Source organism: Chiloscyllium plagiosum, chromosome 30, assembly GCF_004010195.1.
Source record: "Chiloscyllium plagiosum isolate BGI_BamShark_2017 chromosome 30, ASM401019v2, whole genome shotgun sequence".
NCBI classification, from domain to species: domain Eukaryota; kingdom Metazoa; phylum Chordata; class Chondrichthyes; order Orectolobiformes; family Hemiscylliidae; genus Chiloscyllium; species Chiloscyllium plagiosum.
The window spans coordinates 42,153,557-42,167,384 of record NC_057739.1 but is presented as its reverse complement, the minus strand read 5'-3'; the positions used below and the strand labels follow the sequence as shown (position 1 = coordinate 42,167,384).

The window sequence follows — 13,828 nt, the reverse complement described above, 5'->3', positions numbered from 1 at the left end:
AGCAGACTGGGATCACGGATAGTTAGGTCAGGATCACAGTGCAGCAGACTGGGATCACGGATAGTTAGGTCAGGATCACAGTGCAGCAGACTGGGATCACGGATAGTTAGGTCAGGATCACAGTGCAGCAGACTGGGATCACGGATAGTTAGGTCAGGATCACAGTGCAGCAGACTGGGATCACGGATAGTTAGGTCAGGATCACAGTGCAGCAGACTGGGATCACGGATAGTTAGGTCAGGATCACAGTGCAGCAGACTGGGATCACGGATAGTTAGGTCAGGATCACAGTGCAGCAGACTGGGATCACGGATAGTTAGGTCAGGATCACAGTGCAGCAGACTGGGATCACGGATAGTTAGGTCAGGATCACAGTGCAGCAGACTGGGATCACGGATAGTTAGGTCAGGATCACAGTGCAGCAGACTGGGATCACGGATAGTTAGGTCAGGATCACGGTGAAGCAGACTGGGATCACATTTAATTAGGTCAGGATCACAGTGAACCAGACTGGGATCACGGATAGCCACCCTACTCCGACCTATCACCCTCACCTTGACCTCTTTCCACCTATCACATTTCCAACGCCCCTCCTCCAAGTCCCTCCTCCCTACCTTTTATCTTCTCCTGCTGAACACTCTCTGCTCATTCCTGAAGAAGGGCATGTGCCCGAAACGTCGAATCTTCTGTTCCCTAGATGCTGCCTGACCTGCTGTGCTGTTCCAGCAATAAAGTTTCAGCTTTGATCTCCAGCGTCTGCAGACCTCACTTTCTCCTCGAACATTTATCCAGAAGCATAGGGCAATCCTCTGTCCCCAGTGAGATATTTCCTACAACTACGTTTAAAATGTAGAATCTTGAACAAAGCATTCTGATCCCAGTGAGAGAACCATAAGCGAAATTTACCTATGAGCCCCACCAAATGAGGAAATTACCATTAAGTTCCCATTTTAATGTAGCTCGCACTTGAACATGATTCAGAAGTAATGCAAAGCATACACCATTTAACAGGCAAATGATAATTCAATTAAAAAGGGAAATTTCACTTTAAATAGTTGAAACAATAGACACGTTTCATATAACTACGAGCATTCACTTCACTCTCTGCACACATGCCACACTATGTGGCCACATCATTCCACAATAAACAGTTCTTTATTCTCACAGGGCAAGTCTGTCATCCTATCTGCCATCAGATTTCACTTTTGAGTTTCAATGGGTACAATTCTCATCAGGAAAGCAGCTTCCACAAACCCTCTCTCCCTCAAGGCGGAGCTCCCTCCCTCAGTTCATAATAGTTCTAAAGGTTCAGCTTTTCAGAGTTAGCTTCAACCAATTGCACTCCAGCTTCTGGCGTGCCCAACTGCAGGACAATATCTAGCTTTCTTGTGTCTCCAACTTAAGCACAGAGGCTTCCAGGTTTTAGACCTTTTTAACCAGCTCACAGAACCTTGTGTTTCCTCTTCTGCCAATCTGAAAATCTGAACTCTTACTGGGAGCAATTTCCTGCTGTCCCTCACAGTGTGTTTATCCTTCTATCCCTGCCTGCTTTCTCTGTGTCCACTTCTGTGTCCTGATTGCCTTTACCGTCCAGTTCCTCTGCTTTTAGCTCTGCTTTGTCTGACAGCCGCAAAGCTTCCTACTTCCTCTTCCTTCCTATTGGTAATGCTTCCAAGTCAACAATTGGGATGGTAGATGAAGGGCTTATGTCCGAGACATCAACTCGCTTGCTCCTCGGATGCTGCCCGACCTACTGTGCTTTTCCAGCAGCACACTTATCAACCCAGGTCAACAGTTGCTAAGTGATATGGGCCAGGATTACTTATTATCCAAGAAAATTACAATTGATCCATTTATGGTTGTTCTGAAGTCTTCAAAGTCATAGAGTGAAAGAGATGTTCAACATGGAAACAGACCCTTCGGCCCAATTCGTCCATGCCGACCAGATATCCCAACCCAATCTAGTCTCACCTGCCAGCACCCGGCCTATGTCCCTCCAAACCTTTCCTATTTATATACCCATTCAGATGCCTATTAAATCTTGCAATTGTACCAGCCTCCACCACTTCCTCTGACAACCCACGTACCACCCTCTGTGTGGAAAAGTTGCCCCTGAGGTCTCTTTTATATCTTTCCCCTCTCACCCTTAACCTATGGCCTCTACCTCTGGGCTCCCCTACCCCAGGGAAAAGACCTTGTCTATTTATTCTATCTATGCCCCTCATGATTTTATAACTTCTATAAGGTCACCCCTCAGCCTTTGACACTCCAGGGAAAACAGCTCTCCCTATAGCTCAAATCCTCCAACCCTGGCAACATCCTTGTAAATCTTTTCTGAACCCTTTCAAGTTTCACAACATCTTTCCGATAGGAAGGAGACCAGAATTGCACGCAATATTCCAACAGTGGCCTAACCAGTGTTCTGTACAGTCACAACATGACCTCCCAACTCCTGTACCCAATAATCTGACCAATAGAGGAAAGCATACCAAACGCCTTCTTCACTATCCTATCTACCTGTGACTCTACTTTCAAGGAGCTATGAACCTGCACTCCAAGGTCTCTTTGTTCAGCAACAGTCCCTAGGATCTTACCATTAAGTGTATAAGTCCTGCTATGGTTTGTTTTCCCAAAATATAGCACCTTGCATTTATCTAAATTAAACTCCATCTGCCACTTCTCAGCCCATTGGCTCATGTGATCAAGATCCAGTTGTAATCCTCTTATGCTCACATCCAAATCATTTATATAAATGACAAGAAGTAGCGGACCCAGCACCAATCCTTGTGACACTCCACCAGTCACAGACCTCCAATCTAAAAACAACCCTCCACCGTCACCCTCTATCTCCTACCTTTGAGCTAGTTCTGTATCCAAATGGTTAGTTCTCCCTGTATTCCATGAGATCTAACCTTGCTAACCAGTCTCCCATGGAGAACCTTATTGAACGCCTTACTAAAGTCCATATAGATCACATCTACCACCCTACCCTCATCAATCCTCTTTGTTACTTCTTCAAAAAACTTAATCATGTTTGTGAGATATGATTTTAAACTGACTACAGTTCAGCCTTCAACACTATTATCCCCTCGAGACTGATTACTAAACTTAGTGATCTTGGGCTAAGCCCCACTTTCTGCAACTGGATCCTCAGTTTCCTGGCCCACAGGTCACAATCAGTGAAGACTGGGGACAATATTTTATCCTCACGAACACTCAACACTGGACCCTCCCAGGGGTGCGTACTCAGCCCCCTACTGTACTCACTGCATACCCATGACTGCGTCACCAAATACCAGACTAATGCCATTTATACATTCGTTGATGACACCACCATAGTCGGTCAAATCTCAGATGGTGAAGAAACAGACTACAGACGGGAGGTGGAAGACCTGGAAAAACAGTGCACTGAGAACATCTTAGCTCTCAAAGCCAGCAAAACCAAGGAACTCATTACTGACTTTCGGCAGAATGTTACTCATGCCCCCCTACACATTAACAGCACAGAGGTGGAACGAATGGAGAGTGTCAAGCTCCTGGGAGTGGTCATCCACAACAAGCTTTCTTGGACTCTTCACGTGGACACACTGGTTACAAAGGCCCAAGAATGTCTCTTCGTCCTTAGGCAGCTGAGGAAATTTGGCATGACGGTGAATACCCTTACCAACTTTTATAGGTGCACCATCGAGAGCATTCCCTCTGGTATGGCATATGTATCATTCAAGATCAGAGACGGTTACAGAGAGTGATGAACTCGGCCCGGATAATCACAAAGGCCAACCTCCCATCTATAGAATGCATCTGCCAGGCCCGCTGTCAAGGAAAGGCTGCCAGCATTCTCAAAGATTCATCCCACCCTGGCAATGTTTTTCTTCAACAGAAGCCTGAACACTTGCACCAGCCGATTTCAAAACAGTCTCTACCCTACTGTTGTTAGAATACTGAATGAACTCACAAACTCTTTACATTCACCTGTACCTGTGTTTTTGTTTTTGCTGCTGTCTACCTATTATTTACTTATCTATGCTACTTAACTCTATGATCTGCCTGTATTGCTCGCAAGATAAAGCTTTTCACTGTGCCTCGGTACACGTGTCAATAAATTCAATTCAATAAATATTCTTAAAAACATTTATGGATTCCACCAAACTTTAAAAAAATTTACAAATTTGCTGTGCTCCTTCCAGGTCAAAAGTCGTCACAAAAGAAATTACCGAGCTACCCTCCAATTGCACGTTAGGAATCCACAGGACATCTCAAAATGCTTCCAAACTGTAAATCCTCTAAGTGCAGTGACAATGTTACATAAGTTAATGCACAGTTAACTTGCAAAAAGTAGCAATTGCCGTAATGGATGAATAATTGATGGTTTGGAATGAAATGCAACAGCTGAAGATGACTGGACCTAGGATATTCCTGAGGAACTCCTACAGAGATGTCCTAGCTGAGATGACCGATCTCCAACCAATACAACCAGCTTTCTATATGCCTAGTTTGACTTCAAAGAGGGAAAAGTTTTCCTCTGATTCCCATTGACTCTATGAGACCAGGAAACCCCCTGTTTCACTGTAACTAGTTGTAAACGGCAGGTATTTCCTACATCCAGATGCCTGCCATAAAGCACCTCCTCAGAACTGCCTGAGTCCTGGACAAAGTTGTTGTCCTGTATCATTTTCTCAAATCTCTGAGTGGGACTTGAATATATGATCTGGTTAGGAGTTCTACCAATTAAGTGAAAAGGAGCTTTTATATGTTTCTTTTAAAATATTTTTACTGGTTGAAATTGAACCAAACCAGGGTGAGTTAACAAAGGATTACTGTGGATTTAACATTTTCTAATCCCACTTGCTGATTGGACATCCAACAGAACATAAGCAGCATTTCCATTCACTATTTTCTTTGGTTAAAATGTTTAAATCTTTGACAAATAGCCAAGCCAATTCCTTTAAATATTTATACGTTAAAAACTGCCAAACCAGTCTCCATTTTCCTTCAGACTAGGCCTTATTTATGCTTTGCGAAATCTTTCAGACAACCAATCCTTTCTTTTCTAAATGAGTGCATCAAAACTTTCAAAATAAAAATTCCAATAGCAATCAAGGCAACAACCGAATGAAACGTGCCTTTCTACAACTCATTTGCCAAAGTAAGTTCTTTACTTTTCTTCCTCTTGACAATTGGAATCTCTACATCTGCTTTAATGTGAATCAGATGCATCCAAGATCACATCAACTCTAGAATGCCTTCACCTCTCACATAAGTTGCTCTTCCAGGCTAACTATCCTGGTGAACTTCAATGTAGGCAACACCAGCTCCAGTGATTATAAAAGTGCTCCTAGCTAAAATCCCAGATTTTTTCAATCAGCATTATTCACAAAGTCACCACAGATGTTGCTATATTGGCAGATAAAGTATCCTGATTCACCATATTTACTGCAAGCTACAGGCAACCATTAAGGAGAGGAGCCAGAGGGCCCCTGACGGTGCATGCATCTTGTTTACAGAACAGAGATAAATCAATGTAATCCAGCCCACGCTCAGTGTCTTTTATTGAAACCTGGAGCCAACTGAATCCCAGCAACAGTCCATCATCATGGCATTCCTCTAGCAACTCTAGACAATGCTACATTTCCGGGCAGATTAGAAGTACTACAAATTTGCTCATTTCCTGAACTCCTCTGAAAGTGAGTGCTTTAGTTCGGGTAAGGCTGCAAAACAGAGACTGGTAGATGGCCATCTGATGGTGAATAATAAATGATGGGGAGGCAATCTCCACCTGGTCCCAACATGCTCCAATCTTTCAAGATGGCGTTTTCTCTCACAGAGCTGAATGCTCTCACTGACCTCAGTTCGGGCCCCATCAGGGCCACTCAGCTCCTGACCTCACTACGCCATTTGTCCAATCACAGATGGAAAAGCTGAACTCCAGAGGTGAGATGAGACTGACTGCCCCTTGAATCGAGGCAGCACTTCACGGAGTGTGACATCAAGGAGCCCTAGCAAAACCAGAATCAAAGAGAATCGGGGGAAAACTATCTTCAAAGGGTCACTCGACCCAAAACGTTAACTCTGATTTCTCTACACATATCTGCTGAACCTTTCCAGCAATTTCCATTTTTGTTTCCAATTTACAGCATCCGTGGTTCTTTCAGGTTTCGAAACCAGAGGTAAGGACACTACCACTGTGGCACAAGACCCTTGATCCTTTGTATGAAAGAATCCTAAGGTAATGACCAACTCCTGTCCATAACATTAAATATAATTAAAATACAATTATTAACACTGCAGTTAGAAATAAACTAAAATATATACGCCTTTCATGAGATGTCCAGAATTCATCACAAACATCAAAGATGAGAAGAGCTCAGTGGAGATTAGTTTCAGGACAGGGAAAGATCCAGAAGAGAATGATGGAAACTGAAGTTTGTCTAGCTATAGATTTACAATAAAATTCTTGTACATCTCTGAAGGTCTGTTGCTGCCTGTGGATATCTGTGTACGAAACACTCACTCTCCCCCAAAAAAATCTGTCGAGGCTAGAAGAGACATTGGAAGTTTCAATACTGCTAGTGATAGATTTTTGGTTGTCTAAGGTATTTATGAAGGTTGACAAAACTAAGCTGTGTAGATGGAGTTAAGTGAATGTTCAGCTATGATCTAGCTGAATGGTGGAACAGACTGAGTGGCCTCCTCCTGTTCCAATATCACTATGCTCCCTAAAACATAGGGTTTTCCAAATCTGTCATCTCTCTGTATATGTAATCTGCAGACCAGTGCTTGATGTCATTTCCACATAACAGTACCTGGTGACACACACACACACCTGTTCAGGTCAGTTATACACAGTGCCAGGAGCGACAGAGAAATCTTATCAACAGCCCCACAATAAAATGTTGTTGCTCTCAATGCTGTGATAATACAGTGTAAAGTAATTATAAATTATAGACTATTCTCCGTAAACAAATGTTATACTATGGAATTCTCAGACTGTGGAGGCAGCAGGAGTGAATGACTTTAAAAGAAAATTGAATGGATGGTTTGGAGTAATTTATCAGCTGGGATACAGGGATAGGGTGGAACAGGAAAGAAGGACAAACGGCATGGACTTCACAGACACAGTTGCTCAGTGGTTAGCACTGCTGTCTCACAGCACCAGGGATCTGGGTTTGATTCTAGCCTCGGGCGGCTGTTGGCGTGGAGTTTGCACAGTCTCCCCATGTCTGCATAGGTTTCTTCTGGGTGCTCTGGTGTCCTTCCTCATCCCAAAGGTGTGCAGATTTGGTAGATTTGCCATGCTAAACTGCCCCATAGTATCCACAAATGTGTAGGTTAGGTGGTTAAAATGAATAATGCGCAGGGTTACACGGTAAGGTGGGGTGGGTCTGTGTGGGATGCTCTTCATAGGGTCAGTGCACATTCAATGGGCTGAATGGCCTCTCTCTGCACGATCAGGATTCTATGATTGCCCTGAATGTGACAGGCTGAATAGCCATATAAATTTGTTGCAGGCCATTCAGCCACTGAGCCTGCTCCACCATTCAGTTTGTTCATGGTTGATCCATTTGTTTTTAGCATTTTGCATTCTCCATTACTCCTGAAACCCTTCGATTCCAGGCAATGTTGAATGAGATTTCTCCTGAGTGACTCTGAGTAACTATGTGGTGCTGGTGGTTTGATACAGAGATCCCAAGTTCAACTTGATGTGAAACTGGCAAGTAACTGAATAACGATGCATCTCCCCAGTGTTTTTTTTCTTTCTCTCTCTGTCTCTCTTTCTCTCTCTTTCTCTCTCTCGCACAGAATTTTCTCTTGCTGCCTTTCCTCCTAGGCTGCAGAATTGCCTGTGACACAACCTAGTTTTACTGACTTTGCCTTTGCCAAAGGTGTCTTTATGGGATATTACTATATTGGAACATTCACTGTTTAGTAGTTACATAATCTATTATTCTGTTAAGTTTTCCAATAGAGTTAAATTAGTCCAATTATTCTTTCTTTTGTTGTATTTTAACTCTAATGCATGAATAATGTGTATTTTGCTTAAAATCGGGTAATTTGACCAATTGATTTGCATTCAGAATGCAACACCTGGCACTTATCTTTAAGAAAAGCTTAGAGTCTATGCTATCTTCTGAATATATTTTGAGGGTTTGGTCTGGTCCATAACGTGTACCACTGGCCTCTTGCAGTCATTAGGTTGCTTGTGTGATAATGAGCTCAAATAGAAGTTATGCATCGACTCACCATAAAAATTACTGGGTAAAGCTCATGATTTGGTGTTCCTGGAAATGGAGATGCAATGCTTTTAAAATGAACTTAGAAACTGTGTGGGTCATGCACTGCTCCCCGAGTCAAACCTCCCACACACTTGCCCCATGAAGATCGGCACTGAGAGTACAAACTAGCTGGACGTGCCCCTGGAAACTGACCTCCACAATACAAAAAAGGCCCACCCATCCAGTGCTGGCAACTCCAGCAGCTGCAGAAAAGTTCACGTATTTCAACAAAACCAGTGCCTCACAAGATCTAAAATCTCACTTTGTGTCACCTCAATCTAATTTTCCCTCAATACAAGTTCCATAGCAGCACAACAAAAACTGTAAAGCCAATGGCTAATTGCACTGCCCTCCAATCAGCGACCCATATTTACGGCAGCTGAACAAATATACAGAGCATTAAAGGGAGATAAAGGATTCACTTACACAAAAGCTAATAAAATGAAGTCTTGATAATGACTCTGCTGTGAAATCAGCATGGGACCAGCTGAAGATCTGACATTTACTTTTAGGAAAATGAAACAAACTGCTGGACAAAATAGGCTTTTAATGTGACCATCTTCAAAAAGTGGTGCTAATGGTAACAAATATAACAAGCCTACAACTTGTTAACACCTCTCAAGATGTTAACAAGATTGTCTTAAGAAACATACAGTATGGATGTAAATAAGCCCTTCGGCCCAATCCCTCCATGCCAACCTTTTAAATGTTATAAAATTAGCAGGGAATTGAGATGAGTATGAAATTAATAATGCAAACTCAATTCAAATCTAACAGGATCATGATTGTCTGATTTATTGACACACTCAAGGGCATGTTCTGAGGAAGGGTCACTCCACCCGAAATGTTAACTCTGATTTCTCTCCACGGGTGCTGCCTGACCCATTGAGCTTTTCCAGCAATTTCTGGTTTTGTTTCTGGTTCTGTTTACTGCATCCGCAGTTCCTTCCAGTTTTATTTGCTCCTCCTGTGACCGGTAGATTTATTAACAACCTTTCCCAGGATGGCCTTGCCAGCATTTATTGCCCAACCCTAACTGTCTTTGAATTGAGTTTCTTCTTAGGTCATTTGGGGGTTGGGGGACTAAGAGTCAAATCACAGAATCGTACTATTCAGAAGAGGCCATTTGGCCCATCAATTCTGTGCTGCCAAAAACTACAACTATCAAGTCTACTAGTATAATTATTGCTAATCAACTTGTAGACTAGGTCAGATCAACACACGAGAATTGTAGGGTAAAGCTTCCTAAAGGACAATAGTGTTCCAGATAGGGTTTTTACATTAATTAATGATAAGTTTCATTACTAAGATTGGCTTTCAGTTTTCAATGATTGGTTTAAATCTCCATACTATCAGAGTATTAACTTGGATTAGGCTGGACGTGTCTAATAACATTGGGCTGAATTCCTATTCCACCATTGCCCCTTCAGGATCAGTTAGAAATAAACTGAAATATATACACTTTTCATGAGATGTCCAGTATGACATTGGGCACACGGGAACAGGAAGAGGCCATTCAGGCTTTCCAATCTCTTTGTGCTGTCATTGAGAACCTTGCCAATCTGTGACCTAGCTCCATTTACTGGTCCTTTCCTAATATCCTTCAGGTAACAAAATCTATCCACTTCAGACTCAAAACTGACAATTCCCACACCAACTGAGATTACCATGAAGGACTGTCCTTTGCAACCTCTCCCCTCACCTGAGGTACAGCAGCTCTCAGGTTAAACCATCATTAGTCATTTCTCTCTCTCTCTCTCCAATGAGAGCTCAGTCCTATGGTCTGGCAAGACTGTGGTGAAACAATACCAAAAATATATTTAAAGCTGAGATAGATTGGGAAATCTGTGGAAATGGCAGAAAAGTGGACATGAGGAACATCAGATCAGCCATGATCCTATTAAATGGTCGAGCGGGCTTACTTCTGTTCCTATTTCTTATTGTCTTAATGGTTGTTATGTGCTGGACCAACCTGGTGGACTTTTAACGACAATCGATGACAGCTTTACGACCAGCAGCTGTGGTGGAATTTGAGCACAAAACATTAGCCTGGATCCCTGTATCACTAGCTGAAAAATGTTTTGCTGGAAAAGCGCAGCAGGTCAGGCAGCATCCAAGGAGCAGGAGAATCGACGTTTCGGGCATAAGCCCTTCTTCAGGAAACTCTTCCTCCCTGTCTCACTAGCCCACTGATACTGCCAGTGTATCACCATCAGCTCAGTGCTATGGAAGTCGATCAACCCTGTCTGTCAGAAAGGAATTAGCTCAAAACCCTGAAGAAACAAAATAAAATCACAGGGTCTGGAGAAACAGTGGGGAGACTGAGAGTAGGTGAATGATTCTTGCAAAGAGCTACTTTGTACCTGATTGGGATCCTTCTGTCAGAGTCACAGAGATGTACAGCACAGTCGGTCCTTCGGTCCAACTTGTCCATGTTGACCAGATATCCTAACATAATCTAGTCCCATTTGCCAACATTTTACCCATGTCCCTCTAAACCCTTCCTATTCATACACCCATCCGGACGCCTTTTCAATGTTATAATTGTACTGGCTTTCACCATCTCCTCTCACAGCTCTTTCCATACACGCACCACTCTCCACATGAAAAAGTTGACCCCGAGGTCCCTTTTAAATCTTTCCCCTTCTCACCTTCAATCTATGCCCTCTAGTTTTGGACTCCCCCATGCCAAGCAAAAGACCTTGTTTATTTATTTATCCTATCCATACCTCTCATGATTTTATAAGCCCATATAAGGTCACTCCCTCAGCCTCCAATGCTTCAGGGAAAATAGCCCTAGCCTTTTCAGCCTCTCCCTATAGCCGATACCCTCCAACACTTGCAACACTTGTAACTCTTTCCTGCACCCTTTCAAGTTTCACAACATCTTTCCTATAGCTCAGAGACCAGAATTACATACAGTGTTCCAAAAGTGGCCTAACCAATGTCCTGTACAGTGCTGTAAATATTCTAGAATTCTACAGATGGAGATGAGAAACGAGAAGGTTTATGTAACGCTGTGTACCCAGTCAGATTATAGCCTAGTATTTCACTGGAAACTTGCCTGTGTTCTTACGTCGACTTAGTTTAATATTCCATATGGATAACTGCCCACTAGTATTTGTTTAAGCTTTATTTGTTGCAGTAAAAGTGTGCATTTTTCCCCAGTTACTTATGATGCTATTTTCACAATTTTATGTGCACCTCACGATTACATCAGTTTTAATAAAACATACAGTTCAATTACAAATCACAGCACTTGCCTGGCAAGGTACAGGATAAACAAATGAGGTAAGACCACATGCAGACACAATTTTGGCCTAATCCTAGTTTCAGATCCAGCATCAAGTCATTTCATAGGGAAGCATGGTGGCTCAGTGGTTAGCACTGCTGCCTCACAGCACCAGAGACCTGGATTTAATTCCAACCTCAGGCGACTGTCTGTGTAGAGTTTACACATTCTCCCCGTGTCTGCGTGGGTTTCCTCCGGGTGCTTCGGTTTCCTCCCGCAGTCACAAAAATGTGCAGGTTAGGTGAATTGGCTGTGCTAAATTGCCTGTAGTGTTCAGGGATGTGTAAGTTAGGTCCATTGGTCTGGGTAAATATAGGGTAGGGGAATGGGTGTGGGTGGGTTACTCTTCGGAGGGTTGGTGTGGACTTGTTGGGCCGAAAGGTCTGTTTCCACACTGTAGGGATTCTATGATTTCTTTCCAACGACTGATAACAGCAGATCGGTTTCTGTGTGAGAAGGTGTGGCACTGAATGTTCAAACAGGCAGTGTCCATTGAGAAAAAAAATATTCGACCAGGCTGCATTTAGTCTGAGAATTCAGAAAAAAGAACCTGTTTTATTGTATCTTGAAATTACCTGATGCACAAGGGCTAGTTTTTCTCGTTTATGTGCATTCCAATCCTTATCATTTTATAAGGCTTATCATTTTATAGAATAGAATTAGAAAATTCCATGACGGCACCTTCAACTCCATATTCCCGTGATAAACTCTGATTCCTGACTAACCAGGGAGTCAATCTATCTCAGGCCTGTGTATACTTCCCTCCAGTTTTCTTGTGTATGTGGCCCATGTTGGCTGCTGACACCAAAAAATTTAATTGTAACCTTTTTTTTAATTTTTGGGGAATTAGGATGACTTGAGTTCCTGTTGTTGTTGCCCTCCTCCTTCCACAGGCCTAAAGCTGCCTGATACTTACTTCCCAGATGAAGGAACAGTCTGATTGTAAAATTAACCAAAAAACTCTGGATGCCAGGAAGCTGTAACAAAAGCAGAAGTTTCTGGAGGAACTCAGCACGGCTGGCAGCATCAGTGGAGAGAGAAAGCATAGTCAACACATCGCATCCTTTGAACAGAAGTGCACTCAAGAGATGTGCATTAATTCTGCTTTCTGTCCATGGATGCTGCCAGATCTAAGAGAAAGTGAGGGCTGTAGATGCTGGAGATCAGTGTCAAGAGTCATTCCTGTTGCAGGGCTTATGCCATAAACGTCAATTCTCCTGCTCCTTGGATGCTGCCCGACCTGTTGCGCTTTTCCAGCATCACACTCTCCATGCTGTCAGACCTGCCAAGTTTCTGGTTTTGAGCCTGACTGTGGGGGGTGGCAGAAACCTGACTGAAAAGAGGCCTGAGGCCTCAGTTCCAATCTCCTGTGAATGGGCCCAGCCAAACATTTGCCCTCCTCTGTCTGGTCTCTGCCCTCTTCATCTTTCTCTGAAGATCCTGCAAGCACTCTGAGCGGCAGAGCGAGGAGGGGAGGCAGCAAAACACCTACCATGGGAAGGTGGTCCTTGGAAGAATACAGCCTTACAACAGTTTGCGTTGGGATTTCTGTCCATTTGTGCATCAAAGAGAATTTGAAACCTTATGGATGGCGCTGATATAAATTGCACAGGCATGTCAGTGTGGGTCAAACAAGGAGGAACACCAACCATTCGAATCACAGATACACTATCAATTTCTATTTGGGTTCAACTGCCCTGCCAAAATCTTTCAATTTGTCTTCAAAATTGAAGACCAAATCCAGATTTCCCCTCTTATTACCCCCAAATGCCTGCAGAAAGGTTACAAATGGAAGTCTGCTGCAGGCAGACAATGTTCGGTACTTTTTTTTTGGGATGGGCGAAGTGGGGACATGAAGCTGTTGTTCTAGATGGTGTTGAGCTTCCTGAGTGCTGTGCAGAGCTGCATTCATTCATTAAGTGGGGATCATTCCATGCTGGCCTGTATCTTGTGCAGATCGTTGTGGTGTAACACGCTTTTTGTCAATGCGAATTGGCTATAATTCGACTGACAAATTGTGGACATTGTTTGGATAACATGAACTTTCTACTGAACAGGTAAAGCAATTTTCTACAGCTATCTTCTACAGCATAATTTTCTGTAGCGGTTTTCCATAGCGCGATTTTCTATAGTTGCACAAGAACACTACTGCTGCATTATAGCAATGCACCCTGTACATTGTTGGATAGACCATGAGAAAATATGGCCAAATTAAACAGAAAGCAAGGACCAAAAAATAACTTATAGACGCCATTTGTGAAAT

General features: G+C 43.0%; 1 protein-coding gene across 1 annotated transcript in view; it reads right to left on the bottom strand.

The window, feature by feature from the left end:
- col27a1b (collagen, type XXVII, alpha 1b) overlaps positions 1-13,828 on the bottom strand; it is a 551,847-nt gene that overhangs the window by 433,860 nt on the left and 104,159 nt on the right. The window lies entirely within an intron of this gene.